General features: G+C 38.6%; 1 long non-coding RNA gene across 2 annotated transcripts in view; it reads left to right on the top strand.

The window, feature by feature from the left end:
- Nucleotides 1-6731, top strand: part of LOC119469538 — an 87451-nt gene extending 80720 nt beyond the window's left edge. For both annotated transcript variants that reach the window (XR_005198363.1, XR_005198362.1), the window contains exons 2-3: nt 2683-2781; nt 5748-6731. This is a non-coding gene — a long non-coding RNA (uncharacterized LOC119469538). The remainder of the gene's footprint in view (nt 1-2682; nt 2782-5747) is intronic.
- Nucleotides 6732-18413: the final 11682 nt, after the last annotated feature.

Genomic DNA, 18413 nt, shown 5'->3' with positions numbered 1-18413 from the left:
TTCCTGGACCAAAGCAAACTTAACCTACTAGGGTTAGATAAGAAAATTCAAATGAGAAAGTATCATGTGAAATACAATATTGGGAATATTGGAAGTGAACAAGATGTAATAGGAATATAGAAACAGTAATATTCTCTCCCATATTTGCAAAGTACGGTATGTGTGAGTGTATATGAAAGAGAGACAGAGATTGGATGGCATTCATTTGAACAAAGCTTTATTTAAAAAATTGAAATAAATTTACATTGTTTCCTTTTTTTTATTATTGTAATGAACATCTCCCTGCAAATGACATATTTTCTTCTTTTATATAATTTCCTCCAGAATAAATTTTATTTAGGGGAATATTTGGTCAAAGGGTGTGGATTGGTTTTTGGTTTTAAAAGTATACATATTATCAACTTACTTTTCCAGAAGAATTTTACAAATTTATGGTGTTACCAGCAAATATTGAATTTAACAATTTCTCTGCAATTTTATCACTGTTGGATTCTGTCTCATTCATTTACCAAGTCTAAAATGGTTCTCATTATTATTTGAATTTGCTTTTATTTATGGCAATCATGTTTTGCTGTGTGCTACCTTACTTTTTGTATTTTTTGGGGAATATTCAAATATCATGAATTTTGATTTTGCTAGATAGTATTCTTTTCCATTTGAAGGAGCCTTTTGTAAAACATAAGCGTTATCCCTTCAAACAAATTGAAATCTATCAGTGATAATTATATTCATATCTATAAAATGTGCATAACAATTCGTTCCCTGGGCTATTGCACTGAATTATTGTGATAACACATTTGAAAGTGCTTTGGAAAATCCCAAGCATAATGTACATGGAGGTATATGATGATCTGAATATGAAATTTATACTTACTTAAAAGTATAAGTTAAGTATAAATATAAATATACTCTGGAGATAAATAGTTCTGTAGGAACTCATGTACAAAAGATCTGGGTATTTTAGCTAATTATAGGCTCAATAAGAGAAAATACTGGAACCCAAGTTGATAAGAGGTTAATATGAAACACAATTTATGCCTGAATATATGATGAGCTTTTTCTCCAAAAATTATCCATCAGAAAAAAAGCCACCTTATAAGGTCTAACAAGTCTCTCTTAGGAAACAAAAATATATTGTATTATCAAGACATATCACCTCAATTGATGCCAGTTTCGAGGCTTACAGAGGCCCCTTGATAGAATAAACGAAAAAAGGCAAATAAATTTCATATGAATTTAGTGATTATTCCTGGGTGTACGGCCTCACAGTTTTAAATGCAAAATTAAAACAAGTCTTTTATTGATTTTTGAAGATCACTTGACAAAGCCAACAAGTGAGGGGTTATATTGTGGAAATCACACATCTATAAACCTATGAGATGAATTTAAAAAGCCCAGCTGCCTAATATTATGCAAATAGGCACTTGTGGTTTGGGGGAACAACACAGCAAATGCAGCACACACAGATGTGAACTTCAACCTTGAACTACAAGTGTGACTACAATATGAAATGGTATGGATGACTCTCACGGGCATAATATTGACTAAACGAAGCTAGACAAAAAAAGCACTTATATCAAATTCAAAAGCAGGCACCTCTAAACTGCTGTGGTAGAAGTCAGAGTACTGGTTTCCCTCTGAAGGGGAAAAGGGTGGGACTCCTGGGGCACTGGATTGTAATGAGTGCAAGCGTTGTTCTGTTGGTTCACTTTGTGCAAGATCAATGAGTTAAACATGAATGATTTGTGCCCTTTTCTGTATATGTATGTTGTACTTCAGTGAAACTTTAAAAAAGTACTACACTTTTGAGACCGGGTGCAGTGGCTCACACTTGTAATCCCAGCATTTTGGGAGGCCCATGTGAGTAGATCACCTGAGGACAGGAGTTCAAGACCAGCCTGACCAACATGGAGAAACCCCGTCTCTACTAAAAATGCAAAATTAGCTGGGCATGGTGACACATGCCTGTAATCCTAGCTACTCGGAAGGCTGAGGCAGGAGAATCACTTGAACCTGGGAGGTGAAGGTGAGGTGAACCGAGATGGCGCCATTGCACTCCAGCATGGGCAACAAGAGTGCAACTCCATCTCAAAAAAAAAAAAAAGTACTATGCTTTGAGCAGTTTAGAGCTAATGATATGTTCTGGAAATCTGTTTCATTTATGTGACTCTGAAGGTGGCTCTAGTGATGGCAGGGATGATGTCAAAGGTGCAAAGGTAGAGCAAATAATGTTTTTGATGCCATGTGTAGAAAAGAAAAACCATGCTTCTATTTTATCGTTGTTGTTGAGATGGAGTCTCACTATGGTGCCCAGGCTGGTCTGGAACTCCTGACCTCAGGTGATCCTCCTGCCTTCACCTCCCCAAGTGCTGGGATTAACAGGCATGAGCCACCACACCCAGCCAGAAAAGCCATGCTTCTAAATTGATCTATTCTATTAGAATGTGTGATCCAGGATAAATATGTAATTTAATTCCTAAATTACCAAATTCAAATTTTAAAGTAGACACTTGACCATTTCATTCTAATTCTCCAAACATGTATCTAAGTTGGCCAAAAAGTGTGTTATGGGTTTTCCCTCTGGCAAACTATAGCATGGCCTTTTTTGGTGGGATTTTCTTTCTTTTTTTTTTTTTTTTTTAAATTTGAGAAGCAGTTTGAGCTCATCTCCTGCATGTTCAGTTTTAGGTGCAATGTTTTAAAGGGAAGACTTACATTATGAGGCTAGCCCAGAAGAGGGTGACTAGAGTACCTAGGAGTTCCTACGTGGAAGGGCTGAAGGTTGCTAAATTAAAGTAAGATAAATCTTGGTGTAAAGGGTGTTTATGAATATGAAAATATCATGTGCAAAGAGGGTGGTATAGTCAGGTGGACCCAGGGGAAGAGAACTAGGATGCATGAGTGCAGGGCACACTTCAAGCCAGTATTAGGAAAACTTTCATAATGACTGGAGCTCATTAGAAGGAAGATGAGATGTCTTCAAATGAATTCCCTAGATTCAAGAAGCCCTTAGATTAATCCCTTAGAAGATTCTGGAATAATCTGGATAATTACTTGTTAGATATGTGGGTGGGAGGATTTCTTCAATGGATCAGGTCTTTTTAAGGTTTCTCCCAGCCTCAGGAGCTCATGATACTGTGATCTCTTTCTTAGCTGTCTCCAGCTGGTCAGTTCTGTGTCTGCAAAATTTGGAAGGTGAAGAACTCATTTGTGAAGTGGCCCACACCATAGAGTCAAGCCATGTAGGCCCCAATCAGGAGCCAGGATAATCTGGTTTGATTCTTGACAGGGATTAAATGAGCCAAAATAATGGTTGTTCTCTTGGTTATTTTTTCTGGGTCAAACTTCTGAACCACTGGTGTGTTTTGTTTAGCTTTGAGTTTAAAAAATGAATTTGTTGCCAACATCTAAAAATAAGTTTTTAATTTTTTATTATTTTTATTTTCAGAAAACTTCAGGTTCCTGGGTTTTTCTTGAAAAGCCAGTGGTTAGGCAATGCTGGACCTCATTCCCACAGGCAGTGATGGGGTTCATGCATTCTGTAGAAGGGCTGGCATTCCTGGGCTGAGTGAAGCCCCACCTAGCTGCTTCCCTTATTCATTCACATTATCTGCCTGGTCCCCAAATCTTTTGAGTTTGCAATTCCTGTTCTAAGAAGACATTAGTAGTTTTTCTTTCTTTCACACATAATTTCAGTTGCCTTTAAAATCCATTAAATTTACAGTGATAATCCATGGCAATGAAAAAACAGAGTCTAGTGCCTGTCAATTTTATATTCCAAGTAAAAGTGACTCTAAGGAGAACTGGTAGAATATCTGTTAACTTGGTTTTCAATGTGAATTTAGAGTTTTATTTTTCTTATGGACTTAATCTCTTGGCTCTTCACTTTTCTCATCTGTAAAATAAGGTTACTGCAGTAACAGACAACTACCTCATGGAATAATTCTTGTGGATTAAATAAAGTCATGCTAGGAAGCCCTTACATCAGTGCCTGGCAGATAGAATGCTCTCAGTAAACATTTATTAAAAATAGGGAGTATAATTGAAGGAATGATCTAAAATTCATATTGTCTAAATTATGTTCAGTAGAACACATCGAGCTAGAAATCTCACAGTACTTACTGTGGCAGTAAATTGACAAACATTTCATTAATTTAGCTGCCATTGTGTTTGGTGGGATTCATAAAGGGAACATCATTGTCATGTTCACTTTCCAGCTCTCCTGTGCCAACCCAGTGGTTACCATAGCCCCAGAAGGAGCTCTGTTAGGCTGGGAGTGATCACTTGATGAGGCTGGTGTCCTCTAAAATGTGGCAATAGTTTTCCTACTTTCTTATCTAGGATATCTCTTGAGGAAATTGTCTTCAAAAAGAGATGCAAGACTGACACCCAAACAAATGAACAAACAAAATAGTTTTCGAATAAGTGGAACAGCAAACGTCTCTCAGGTATTAACCTGGAGTCAGCCAAACTCAAGGTTAAGGAGACAGTCTTCCAAAACTGTCAAGTCAACCCAAGACTTCTGACACCACTTAACAAGTTTGGGAATCCCCAGGCCCATCCTCACATGAGACAAAGTAACAACAAATTTAGGGGTTCCCATGGATTTCCTCAGGTTTGATAAATTGCCACAATGACTCACCGAATGCAAGAAAGTACGATACTTGCAATTACAGTTTTATTATAGGAAAATGACATAAATGAGAGCCAGCCAGAGGAAGAGACACATGGGACAGAATTTGAGACTCAGAGGGTCTCAAATGCAAAGCTTCAGTGTCCTCAGGGATGTGTTACCTTCCTGTTGTTGAAGTGTGACCATATGCAGTGTGGCCAGACTATGGTCACTGTCTTAGTCCCTTTGTGCTGCTCCAATAAAATATCATAGACTATGTACTATGCATAAAGAACAAATATTTATTTCTCACATTTCTGGAGGCTGGGAAGTCCAAACTCAAGGTGCCAGTAGGTTCTGTGTCTGGTGAGGGCCCATTCCTCATAGATGACACTGTCTCAATGACCTTAGAAGGCAGAAGAGTAGAAGAGAGCAAACTTACTCCCTCAAGTCTTTTTATAAGGATCCCAATTCCATCCATGAGGGCTCTGCCCTTATACCTGAGTCAACTATGAAAGGCCCCATGTCTTAATACTGTCACATTGGTGATTACATTTTAACATATAAATTTTGGGGGGATATTCAGGTCACAGCAGTCACCAAATATCAGTGTCCAGGGGCTTCATTATGTAGGCATGTTTGATAGAATCCTTGACCAGCTGATATTACCTGATTCAATGCCCCAACCCTCTAATCTCACTGTGCTTTCAAGGTGGCCAGCTTTCACTCTGAGTCATCTATGAGCACAAACTCTCCAGGGGCCCGCCATGAGTAACCTCATCAGCATAAGAGGGGTCCGCCGTGAATAACAAAGGCACTGCTATCACTCAGGAGATTCCAAGGGTTTGGAGATTCAGACTAGACTGCTGTTCTTTTGGGTAGAGTTAATTATTCACTACACAGGTACCTACCTGGGGCAAGCAGCCTCTGAGATGGCCCCCACTGGTCCCTACCTCCTGGTGTTCATACCTTGTATAATCCTCTCTCCTCCTACGCTGGACCAAGTGACTCACTTCTGGCAAATATAATACTAAAAATGTGATGGATATCACTTCTGTGATGAGGATACAGAAAGGCTCTGACTTCCTTCCCTATTACTCACCATCTTTCTCTTTTGCTTCTTGCATTGAGGAAGTCAACTGTCATGTTGTGAGCTGCTCAATGGAAAGACTCATGTGGAAGGAAGTGAGGGAGGCCTCTGGCCAATAGTCCAGGAGGAACTGAAGCCCTCAGTCCAACAACCTGTGTGGAACTGAATCCTCTAAACAATTACATGTGTGAGCTTGGAAATAGATCCATACTCAGTCAAACTTTGGGACCCCACGCCTGCTGACGCTTGATTGTGGTTCCAGCTAAGCCACTGCTGAAATCTCAACTCAGGGAAACTATAATATAGTAAATGTTTGTTGTTTCAAGTTGGCAAATTTTGGAATAATTTTTTATATAGTGATAATTTTTTATATACCTTAAAACAACCCATTACCCTATCCTTTGCTACACTTTTCTCTTGGAAATCTGCTTGCCCACATATTACAGAAGTATCTTTCAGATCATAGGCTGAAAGGTGGATTATGGATACAATGTTTAAATTTAGCAGTGTCATTTATGGCCGTTTATATGAGCTTTGCTGCATAAAATGTTGATATTAATTTGTTTCCCTTTAAAACATTCTTAATGTTTACCTCAGTATTTTCTTTGTAATCAATTAATATAAAATGAATATAGTGTATAGGTTTTACCTTTTTAAATTTGTTTTAAACAAAACACATAACATCTAACCATTGTTATTTAAAGATCAACTAGAAGGAGGTGATGGAAACTCAGTTTAGGATCACCTTCTTTACACGTTAGTTCTATTTCTGTGAGTATATATTAAACTAGTGGGGGATCAAGCTACAAAAATGCTACTTGGGGAGAATGTCTTTTTTTTTTTTTTAAATATGAATACTCAACCCTGAAGTTATGTTTTTGTGGAAAGTTATCACTTTGGAATTTGAATTTTCTTGGAGCTAAGCCACCGGTGGTTGTAAAAGCGACACCTGTAAATTTGCTCCCTAGAAGATACTTTTGTTTAGTGACTGCTTGTTTCTCTGTGGATAAATTCAATTATAAATTACAATCGAATCGACTTTTTCATAGCATCCTTCACTCTCCAAGTATCTTAAGTCCTCTGTGGATTGTAAAGTAATTACAGTGCTCAAAGGACAGTTTCATAATTGTGTCCATGAGCACAGACTTTCCTCTATGTTTGAGAAGGGCTCATTCCCAGCCGGGAACATTAAGTTGGATTTTATTGAGACTGTGGACTGCTGGTCCAGACAGCTGGGTGATCCCCTGTGCTATTTTGAAAAGTATCCTGGGATCTTTAATTTCCACCTGGATGGTCAGAGAGGTGAGAGAACGGCCCTCCCTGGGTGTGACCTTGTATCCCACTTGGGGTCTTGAACCAGGGGACCCCCAACCCCAGAGGTGAGATGTGCAATGTGGTCAATTATACAACCTCTTACTTATTTTTGCTAAATCCCAAGTGTATTCTTATGGCCTGTTCTCTCCCAGGTGAGTTCAGATGGTGGCCAAGAAGAAATGTTAGAAAATTCTCAGAGAACCGTTTCATGAGAATGTTTTCATTGGTTTGTACCTGATACTGTTTTGTTTTCGTTGTTGCTTTTTAATAACATTTTTTCCCTTTCTGTGGTGTCATTTGTGTAATACACGGGTAACAAACACTCAGGGCTATTTGGTTGCATGCCACAGCTTTCCTTTGGCACATCTGCAATGGAGGAGTCTTTCTGTCTTTCTCCTTTTGTTCCTTATCATCTGTTAGCTTGGCACAGCTGACTGAGCTATTAAATGATTACTGCATCTTTTGTACCTCACCTTGACTTTGATATAAAAAGGTGCTAATTAAGTGGAAGCTCCTGGCTCTCTTGTCTATTTGGACCCCAGGAAGCGAAAGACCTTAGGGAGGGGAACGTATGTGCGTGTTTGGTTTTCAGCGTTTTGAGGAATTGTTACTGGAGCTTATGAAATATTTTAGACTTTATAAACACAGCAAAATCTTCAAACTATGTATGAGGTTAACTCAAAAAGTCATGTACAGGTAGCTTGGCAAATCAACTAACTGCTGATCAGTTTGTGGTGATTGTAAGTCTATATATGCTGGATTTGAGTATTTTCTGTATTTAAAGAAAAATAAGTACATTATAAGAATAGCTGTCATCTCCCTCTCTGGCCTTACTCTGTAGATATTTGAAATGGAGATTAACATATTTTAGAGTAATAGAGAGTGCTATTTCATCAGTGTCTAGAATGGGAGGTGAATTCACGTCCCTGCCTGGACTTGTTGACTAACTCGCTGGGTAGTGAGAACCATGACATTCTCCTGGGAATTGGTTCCAGGGCACTGACTGCATTTCTTCTGAAGCTAAAGCACTTAGCTTTGCTTCCATGCCTTTAAATATAATTTGTAGGCTTCAGTAGATTTCTAAAGTACACCACTTGATATCTTTCACAGCTCAATGTAAATTCTGCAGCATGAACTTATAGAATTTTTTTTTTCTTTTACCTGGGGTGAGAACATACCTTTTTCTAGTGCTATTTTTTTTTAATGGGATACCTTTCATCTGTTTACATGAATTCCACTTTTCTTGCTGTATTAAAAAACTCACCCAAGCTGTCTACATAGGTGTGAAACTTTTGGTTGTGATTTTCTTGAAGTTAGTTGGAAATGGAACATTTTTTCTGTATCCCGAATGGCTCACATGTTCCCTAACATGGAATGGATACTCAGTGAACAGTTATTGAATCAGTGAACAGTAATGAATCAGTTCTGTCAGACAATAGATTGAATTATTTTTACATACTTAGTTCACTCATGGGCTGAATTAACCTAGTCATGGGCTGTTTGGGCCATCAAAGGATATTTATACATTTCTGGAGAATGTATAGTCACCTTGGTTAACAGTGTTTGCAGGTGGCATTCAATTGCAGGGTCCCAAGGAACCATGGTTGAATTCTGCTTGGGCATAGGCCATATTCCACCAGCAAAGTTATGAGAACTTTTTTTTTTTTTGGTAACTGACATGAAATTTTCAGTTCTGAATGACAACCAGAAACTCCTTCTGCAGCAACTGAACAAAATGTTTTGAGGGAATTTGAGAGGAGGGTCGGACTTTTATCTCTCACATCCAGCAGGAGGATGCTCACAGACTTTTAAGAGATGTTCTGTTTATGAAATGGAGGAAGGATGGAAGCATCAGCCAGCCCGTTCATGCTTGGGGGGTTTGGGGGACAGAGAGGGAGCTCAGAGCCTAGAGGAGCATAGGTCACTCTAATGAATGACAGCTGAAATAATAAAGACATGCCATCCATGCTACTTTTTGCAGAAACCAGAAACATCCTTGTGAAAGTTAAAGGGAAAAGAAAAATGTATACTTTGAGGGGGGTATTAATGGGGGACAGGAGGTGGTGACATAAAGTCTGGTTTAATGTGTCTCGTTGTAGCCCCTTAAGGCTTTACCTGACCCCATCACTGTCACAACACCTTCTCTGGGACTGACAGTCTTGGTAATTGATGGGTTTGTAGGGGCTTTTTTCTGCAAACACATTAAGACAGGAGGGAATACTCCAGCCCCCACCTCTCCACGCCTGGCACAGGGGACCTGAAGGCGAGCAGACACAAGGCCTGGCGGTGTTGGGGTGGGAGAAAGAATCAATTCTGTCAACCGGACTGCCCAGCTACCGTCAGGCGCTGGGATCTTTCACCTGCTCCTTGGAGTCATTAGAACTCCCAAATCTCTTTGCAGGCCTTTTCTATTAGACACATACTCCCATGTTTTGATTTTTTTGCTCCCAAAGTCATTTTTTTAAATAATTACCAGCATTGAACCACACTTACTACCTGTGGGCCGAGAGCAGGCAAATGATTTATTAGTTTTGGTTTCTAACGGTGCTGAGCAGCGTGGGATTGATCTTGCTGGTGACACACTTGCTGGATGTGCTGATGGGTGGGAGGGTCAATGTCAGGATGCAGCTTCTTGCAGAGCTGACATGCACATGGGGACCTGGTGTTTGGTGTTTAGTCGGCAGACTGTGACATTGCAAAAGTGGAGTCTCAAGTCAAGGTGGATAGTGGGAGGGAGGAAAAGCAGAGAAGGAGCTTCTTGGGATGTTTTACTTTAAGTAGAGAGTGAAACTGTGTGCATGAAAAGAGGAGAGAGAGTATGCAGCTCGAATCATCACCAGGAAGGCTCTGGGTTTCTTCTGTGCACACTGCCTGCCCTGTATCCAAGGGTTTGACTGTGCAGTGGCCAGTCATATTGGGGGACCTTGAGCACTACATTTGGCATTTGAATGTATCCTGATTTACATCTGAATCAAGATATCCATCAATATAGCCATTTCCATTGCTTGACATTATGTTTTGGGGGCTAGTTTTTTAAAGATCAGTGATCAAATTGCAGCTTGGCTGATTATATATGTCTTCTTGAAGACTCACCTGTCCTCCCCAGTGAGATGCTGACTATACAATAGAAGTCACTGTGCTGGGCACACGGGCAGTATTCAGGAGACGTGGCTTCCCTCCTCCTCCTCCTATTTTTTCTTTCCCAGAACAGCAAGGCTGAGACTGACAACAAAATTCCTGGAACATGGAGAATATAATGTGGGGAGAAAAGCAGAGATGTATTGTGACTTCCGCGGGCTTTAGGCAGTTTTGGATCCCCATACTTTTTCCATAAAAAATGTATTTTAAGACATATTGATTAAAGATGAAATTATTCATAGTGCATATTAAAATGTTTTCCACCACCTAAAAGTTGGTGGTTTTATTGTCTGCTGGTTTTTAAAATAAATTAAAACCTTTTCATAGGCCCTTAGAAGAGCTGTGGGCCCTGGGCCCAGCACCTTGCTGGGCCTGATGAATCAGGCCTGGAGAAGAGACATTAGTGACATTTTAGTGTCAGGTAGAAAATGTAAAATACCGTGATCATTTTCCAATGATATACTATGTAAGACACATAAGATGTGTTTTTATTTTTTTCTTTAATGTATAATATGGTCTTTTAGGTATAAATACTGAGTATTGTTAAAAGATCAACTGGAGCACAATACAATTTTAAAGCATTTATTTTAAAGAGCAAACAATGATTTGTTACTGAAAACAATGATTTGTTACTGAAACACCAGGGGTTCATCTAGGTCCTGCTGCTTGCTGCACAGAAAGCCAATCACTGAGATGATGAGTATTGCCAAGGAAGAAGGGTTTAATTGGGTGCTGCTGTCCAGGAGATCAGTCTCAATTTCACCTCCCGGCTGATAAAAATGAGGGGTTTATATAGCAGGGAAGAAATGTAACAATGTGTAAGAAAGCAGGAACTAGGAAGGGGCAAGCAAGCAATCCTGAAGAATGAGGGGCCTAATATATCATTGCATGTGATGATCTGGTGAGTTTCAGTTCTTTGATACTTTTTGAGAGGTCTGGGGTTCCTTTCCTGTGGAAGAAACTCGGATAAAACAAACATAAGTTTGAAGCTTTAAGATTAGAAGGATCAATTGCTATATTGATCTAAAAAAAAAGTATTGATGGGACTATTGGGTCAGTTTCAGATTCATGAATCAGGCAGCTCAAACCAAAAGTGGTTCAACGCCTATGCTGAAGAAGGGAAGAGACAGGCTTTTGTAGAGTGAACAGGGAAACAACAGAAATGAAATATTTGATTGGTTACAGTTAAAAGTTGCCTCATTTGGTCTATCCTGCTGAGAAGTCCGCAGTTACATAAATTTGTTGGCTGCTTCTGATGGTTTGAGCTTCAGTTCTGTTTTTTTATTATGGGCATTTACAGAAATAGCTCATGTTAGGTTTTTTTTTTTGTTTTTTGTTTTTTTTTAAAAGCACATCTGAGCAGATAAGTTTTGTTTATGTTTGCAAATAAGATTAAGGTCATTAATGAAGCCTAACTGACTTTGCCTGCTCAGGGCTTCTTCAAGTCTGATCTTCATTTTAATTTACTGTAACAGTACTTTAGATTTGTCAGGTAAAGTTAGAGCTCATCTTTATTGACCCCAAGACATACTCTGAAGTTTGGACTTTTTAATAACTCCCTCATATGTATTAACTTTTTTTATAGGTATGGCTGTCACCTAAATTTCCAAGTTCTTTTTTTTGAGACAGAGTCTCACTGTGTTGCCAAGGTGGAGTGCAGTGATGTGATCTCAGCTCACTGTAACCTCTGCCTCCCAGGTTCAAGCAATTCTTGTGCCTCAGCCTCCTGAGTAGCTGGTATTACAGGTGTGTGCTACCATGCCCAGCTAATTATTGTATTTTTAGTAGAAATAGGGTTTCACCATATTGGACAGGCTGGTCTTGAATTCCTGACTTCATGTGATCTCCCTGCCTCGGCCTCCCAAAGTGCTAGGATTATAGACATAAGCCACCATGCCTGGCCTCCAAGTTCTTTGTAGTGAGTACTTAGAACTTTAGATTTCTTAAGCTTATTCTTCCTATCTAATTGAAATTTTGTATCCTTTAAGCAATTACTAAAGAGAACTTGGAAATTTAGATGACAGGCATACCTACAAATAAAGTTATTATGGATAAGTTATAGTGTTATTTAACTTATTATGGGTAAGTTATAGTGTTATATAACAATCAGTATGCTACTTAGGAAAAAAAATTTACTGAACTCTATGCAAAGAAGCCTGTTGTAAAGCAAATAATGCCGTCTCTTTGCTTGTCACTTGGGTTTTTGTATTTGCTTGTCACTTGGGTTTTTTTCCAAGTGTTGAAACATTTAAACTGAATGCATCTCTATTCTTTGTAGCCAGGTGAGTACTGAGAGGTTGGGCGATATCTGATTTTTTTTCCACCCTGACAAGTGTTTGCTAAGAGCAAGTATGATGTGCTGGGGTTTGCTTTACAGACTTGAGTTGTATGATGGATGAATAAATGCACTTAGACAAATTTTTAGTGAACAAATGGGCTAGGGGATTGCAAGCCACTTACAGAGAGAGATTGCAGCTACATAACTTTGACTAGTTGGCTTTTTCTTTTGCATTTATTTAGTATAGATTTAATAACAGGCTTTAAGTTAACACACTTGTGGAAAAAGATTAAAGGCTATGTTTTGAGCTTAAAGCAAGCACCTAGGGTGATTTTTTGGTTGACTTTCTTTTTAGAGGGCTATTTGCTTAAAGGTTAGTTTTAAGACTACATGAATAAACAAGTTAGTTAGGTAAACTTCTTACATTTCTTGGCTTATACATTATTTAACTAAAGGGACAAGCTAAGAACTATAGAAAAAACTTTTAGGCCTTCTAAAAGGGTTTGAGACTATATTTTATAACTTTCTCCACTATTTTTCTTTTAATACTTTTGCTATCACAATGACTGAACTCCTACACAGAGATAATAGCCTAAGCTATAGAGGTGACTGAGCAGAGTTCAGTTTCTGGCCTTTCCACATGCTCTTTGGCATGTTACTGAAATGCTCTATGCTTCAGTTTCCTCAACTATAAAAAGAGGATAAAAATGCAAGTATCCTTCACAACCCAAAGCAAATTTGTTCCTGAAACCAGGTAAGATGGTGAATATCCATAGAGTAGGAGCCCATGTCCCTTTATGTAATTCAGTGTATTTGTTATTAATTTTTCTATTATTTATTTTTAAAACTGACATAGAATTATAAATATTAATGGTGTACAATATGAAGTTTTGAAATATGTATACATTGTGAAATGGCTAAATCAAGCTAATTAACATATACATTACCTCACATACTTATAATTTATTTTCGATGAGAACACTTAAGTCAACTTTCTTAGTAATGTTCAAGAAATTAGTATATCATTACTAACTGTAGTCCCTGTGTTGTACAATAGATTTCTTAAGCTTATTTCTCCTTTCTAGCTGAAATTGTGTATTCTTTGATCAACCTCACCCTAATCACTCCTATCCCCCAGCCCCTGGTAACTTCTGTTCTACTCTGTGTTTCTGTGAGTTTGACTTCTTTAGGTTGCACATATAAGTGAGTGAGATCATACAATGTTTCTCTTTCTGTGCCTGACTTATCTCACTTGTGAATAAAATAATGAATATGTTTCTAGCTCATTCTAAGGTTCCAACTGACGTCCCCCCCAAATCCCTAAAACTCAAACAGGTTGGTTCATGACAACCACTAAAGATTTGTGCATGACACAAAGTGTTTAAAGTATTATCTCATTTTTTAAATAATTAACTTATTGATGGGTATGCTTGTGTGTACAGTAACTCTAGAAATGATTTTCCTTCTATATGTCATCAAACACTCTAATATAAATGAGCAATGAAGTAATACATTAAAAACAAGCAGAGCATGGTGGCTTATACCTATAATCCCATCACTTTGGAAGGCCAAGGAAGATGGATTTCTTCAACCCAGGAGTTTGAGACCAGCCTGGGCAACATGATGAAACTCCGTCTCTACAGAAAATACCAAAATTAGCTGAGCATAGTGGGATGTGTCTGCTGTCTCAACCACTCAAGAGTCTGAGGCAGGAGGATTGCATGAACCCAGGAGGTCAAGGCTGCTGTGAGCCATGATAGCACCACTGCACTCCAGCCTGGGCAACAGAGTGAGACTAAAAAAAAAAAAAAAAAAAAAAAAAAAAAAAAAAAAAAAAAAAAAAAAAAAAAAAAAAACTAAACTAAAAAAACTAAACCAAAAAATAAAACCGATTGTGAAGTAAAATAAACAAGCAATGCAAATTTAAAAAATGATTCCTTATAGATTGGAGGCCTACAGATTAAAGGTGATTGAGATTTGGAGGTGAGAGAAGGGATATGAATCTGTGGTCACTGTTGTTGCCTGTGCTAAACCTCAAAGGTACAATTTCTTGGTCCATTGATGGTAAAAGCAACTTGAACTTTATTCTCAAAATCAACGGCACTAGAAGGAATGTGCTCTGTCAACAAGAGTTGATTGCAAAATTTCCATCCTTCATGTAATCTTTAATGGATGGTGACAGAAAGCTGCTGGTTTGTACAGGCTTATGATAATGGTTCGTACAGGCTTGTGATTCAAATGCCAGGTGATAGACAATGCCTTCTCTTCTACTTGGCTCTAAAGGCAATGAAGTTGTTGGAATAATACATCAGTGAGAGTTTTAGCTTAACGCCTTCTTCATAATTCCCTCCAAAATTAGCATTAACCTTTGTTTAGGGGCTTTCTATCCAGGCATATTTTCTTGTCTTAGGAAATGGATATATACAATGCCATTTTTTTTAAAGGGCCCTAGTTTTATCAGCATAAAACACATTGCTTTGTGGTTGACACCTTCCTCTCATTGCCTGCCGTTCCCTGGAGAAAGTGGCCAGAGCTTCAAGTATTCGTTCTTTCCTATTGCATACTTTCTTGTGTCCTCTGACCATTCAGGCCTTGGTTTGAAACTAAACTTCTCCACTGAATTATCTCTTTCCTTCTTCTGCACCCTTTTTAGAACGTCAATGATCCATACCTCATATCATCAGGGTGCCAGCAGCATCCCACAGTGGCCATCAAGCCCACTAGGAGGTGTTTTTGTCGTTTTTAAAGTGTTGCTGGTGAGGATGCAGAGAAATAGGAACACTTTACACTGTTGGTGGGAGTGTAAATTAGTTCAACCATTGTGGAAGACAGTGTGGCAATTCTTCAAGGATATGAAACCAGAAATACCATTTGACCCAGCAATTCCATTACTGGGTATATACCCAAAGGATTATGCTATATTCCTTTCTACTATATAAATCATTCTACGATAAAGACACATGCACGTGTATGTTTATTGCAGCACTGTTTACAATAGCAAAGACTTGGAACCAACCCAAATGCCCATCAATGATAGATGGATAAAGAAAATGTGGCACATATACATTACGGAGTACTATGCAGCCATAAAAAAGAATGAGTTCATGTTCTTTGCAGGTACATGAATGAAGCTGGAAACCATCATCCTCAGCAAATTAACACAGGCACAGAAAACCCAATACCATATGTTCTCACTCATAAGTGAGAGCTGAACAATGAGAACACATAGACACAGGGAGGGGAACATCACATACTGGGTCCTGTTGGGGGGTGTGGGGAAACGGGAGGGAAAGCATTAGGACAAATATCTAATGCATGTGAGACTTAATACCTAGAAGACAGGTTGATAGGTGCGGCAAACCACTATGGCCCATGTATACCTAGGTAACATACCTGCACGTTCAGCAAATGCATTATAGAACTTAAAATTAAAAAATAAATAAATATAAAATTCTGTGGTGCTTTTCTGAGCAACACTGTGAAGCTTTCCACAACCAATCACACATGATTTTAAAAGATTTCCTATGGTTAGAGAAATAATCAAGTCATATGTGCTCCAGATGTGGACTTGTTTATGACCACAGGTATGTCTCTATGTGTCTGTCTCTCTCAGTTGCACTTTTTTTTTTTTTTTAAATGTATGCGCTTTTCTAGGCCTTTTAGTCCCACGAGATTTCTTCACAGGATTTTCCACTTTCTTAGAAGGCAGTTTTCTAATGCAGGGCAGGTGATGACAGTAAGACACATCTTCTTTAAACAATGCCTACATTAAATCAATGGGGAGGGTGCCCTGGTCCTGGGACTGCAGAGCAGTGTCGTGCATCCTCTGATCAAGTGCAGGAGCACCAGAAAGTGAATTCTGGGTAAACCTTTTTGCAAAGCTTCCAACAACTAGTAAGGCATCCTGTAATACTGCTGGAATGCTATGGTTCTATCGTGACTCACTGCAGCCTCGACCTCTGGGCTCAAGTGATCCTCCTGCCTCAGCCTCTTGAGTGGTTGGGACCACAGACACATGTCCTTTTAAGGCAGTTACAAGGATGAATATAGAATACCAGGGTAGGGGATTGTATGAGCAAGGCCATTTTTGGGGCATGCACTGACATCAGCGTAGGGCCTCTGAGATGAGCAGCCCATTCGCCACTGTGTGGAGCTTCAGCCATGAACTGCTGCTCTGACTTGCCTTTCCCATGTGCAACTGTGGTCAAAGCAGCAGGGAGGACCGCGAGCCAGTTCACCTCTGTTATCCTCATGCCACGCATGGGGAAATGACTCTAGCAAGGAGCCCATGAAGGATCGTTAGGAATAGATGACCCAAGGAGCTTGGAATGGATTCATGGGAAATCAAAAAGTCAGAGGAAGAACGATGAGGACAAAACCATAAGTTCATTTTTTGAGGAAGCTGGATGAGTTCTGCCTTGGGTTGGTGTCTCTCTCTCTCTCTGTCTCTCTCTCTCTCTCTTTTTAATGTGTAGAGAGGCAGCAGCTGAAAGGTCTCTGTGACTTCTAATAGTTCAGGGAGACAGGAAGTCAAAGAATCTCTGTGTGTATACTAAGAGGGGGACAGAGAACTTTCTGGAAAGCAAGTCACTCACACCATCAGATCTGGAAAATCCTCAGAGAGAGCAGAGAAGAGAGTCATCAGGGTGTGTGGCTGATGTCTGGGTTGATGTGAGCACTTTTTTTTGTTTTTTTCAGTTTGCTAACGTCAATTTTGAGTTAGAGATGCTCACGAGATGTGTGGGCTAAGAGATATTTCTGTGTTCAGCACACACTAGAACAACTTAGTTATTCATAAGAGTCTATGCGAGCACTTCAGGCTGTGCAGAGGCAGCTTTCAGATGATGAAGACAGAGCTAGTATTTTTTCAAAGGACGCTGCAAAGATAGAGCTAGTTTTTGGATTTTGTTTCACATTTTTTTTTTCAAACAAAGCAGTAAATGTCGAATTAAAGCATTATTTTGGGTCAGGTTTATGTAGAATGGCAATGAAACATTTCGCTGGATAAAAGAATCGGAGGACAGAGCTCAAGGGTTTCTTGCATCTGGCTTTGTATCTTTCTGGATTCACTAGGGGATTGCTTCTGCAAATGGAGTGGGAAAAGTCAAAGCTTTGGAATAGGCTCTAAGTGAATGGGGAGAAACAAATGTAGGGAGAACACACACACAAGCCAGAAAGAACCTGGGTACAAAAATCAGTTGTGCTGTAAAGACTGTTTTACTTTAGGAATGATGTCTAGATTTGAAATGCTTGGTCACTGCCACCTGCTGGCCAGAAAAGGTATTAGCTTGAAGCTCCATCAGAGTAAAGGGTCTTCTTGGGGTGGGGTGACTGACTGGGCTTCTCATGGTTATTTTTATGTAGAAGGAGTCTTTATCAGAGAAAATCTGTTTTTATTTTTTCTTCTTTTGTCTAGGAAATGTTGTTATTTTTAAATGAACATTTAAAAAATTTGTAAAAACATAGTGATAAGAAATTTAGAAAATACAGAAAAGTATAAGGATTATAGTTTATATATTTACACATTTTCCTAACATAAAAGTAGTTGAAAAACCGTAACAAAATTGAAATTTATTATACATAAGAATTTGTTTTATTCAGTTACTGAATTAGTTTTTTAATCATGAAATATTTTAAACATACAACAAAATACAAAACATAACAAATGCCCAATTAGATTTAACTCATTTAAAAAATTTTCCTACATGTTTTCTTTTAAAATTTCTTTAGGGAAATATTACTTTACAGGTACAAATGAAATTCACATCTGTCCCCACCCTCATCATCCAATTTGCCCCCATTCTTCCCCAGGCAGTGTACCACTATCTTAAAAATGATATGTAACACTTTTTGTTTTTATAGTTTTGCTTTATATGTTTTGAACTATACAGAATTGAATGATACTTTACTCTTTTTTCAATTTTTTTTCACTGAACATTATGTTTATGAACTTTATGTTTATATAGGTAGACCCAGTAGAT

This window comes from Cebus imitator, unplaced genomic scaffold (assembly GCF_001604975.1).
Source record: "Cebus imitator isolate Cc_AM_T3 unplaced genomic scaffold, Cebus_imitator-1.0 Scaffold19, whole genome shotgun sequence".
Classification (NCBI taxonomy): Eukaryota; Metazoa; Chordata; class Mammalia; order Primates; family Cebidae; genus Cebus; species Cebus imitator.
Note: the sequence above shows the minus strand (reverse complement) of the source record. Positions and strands in the feature narration are given on the sequence as shown.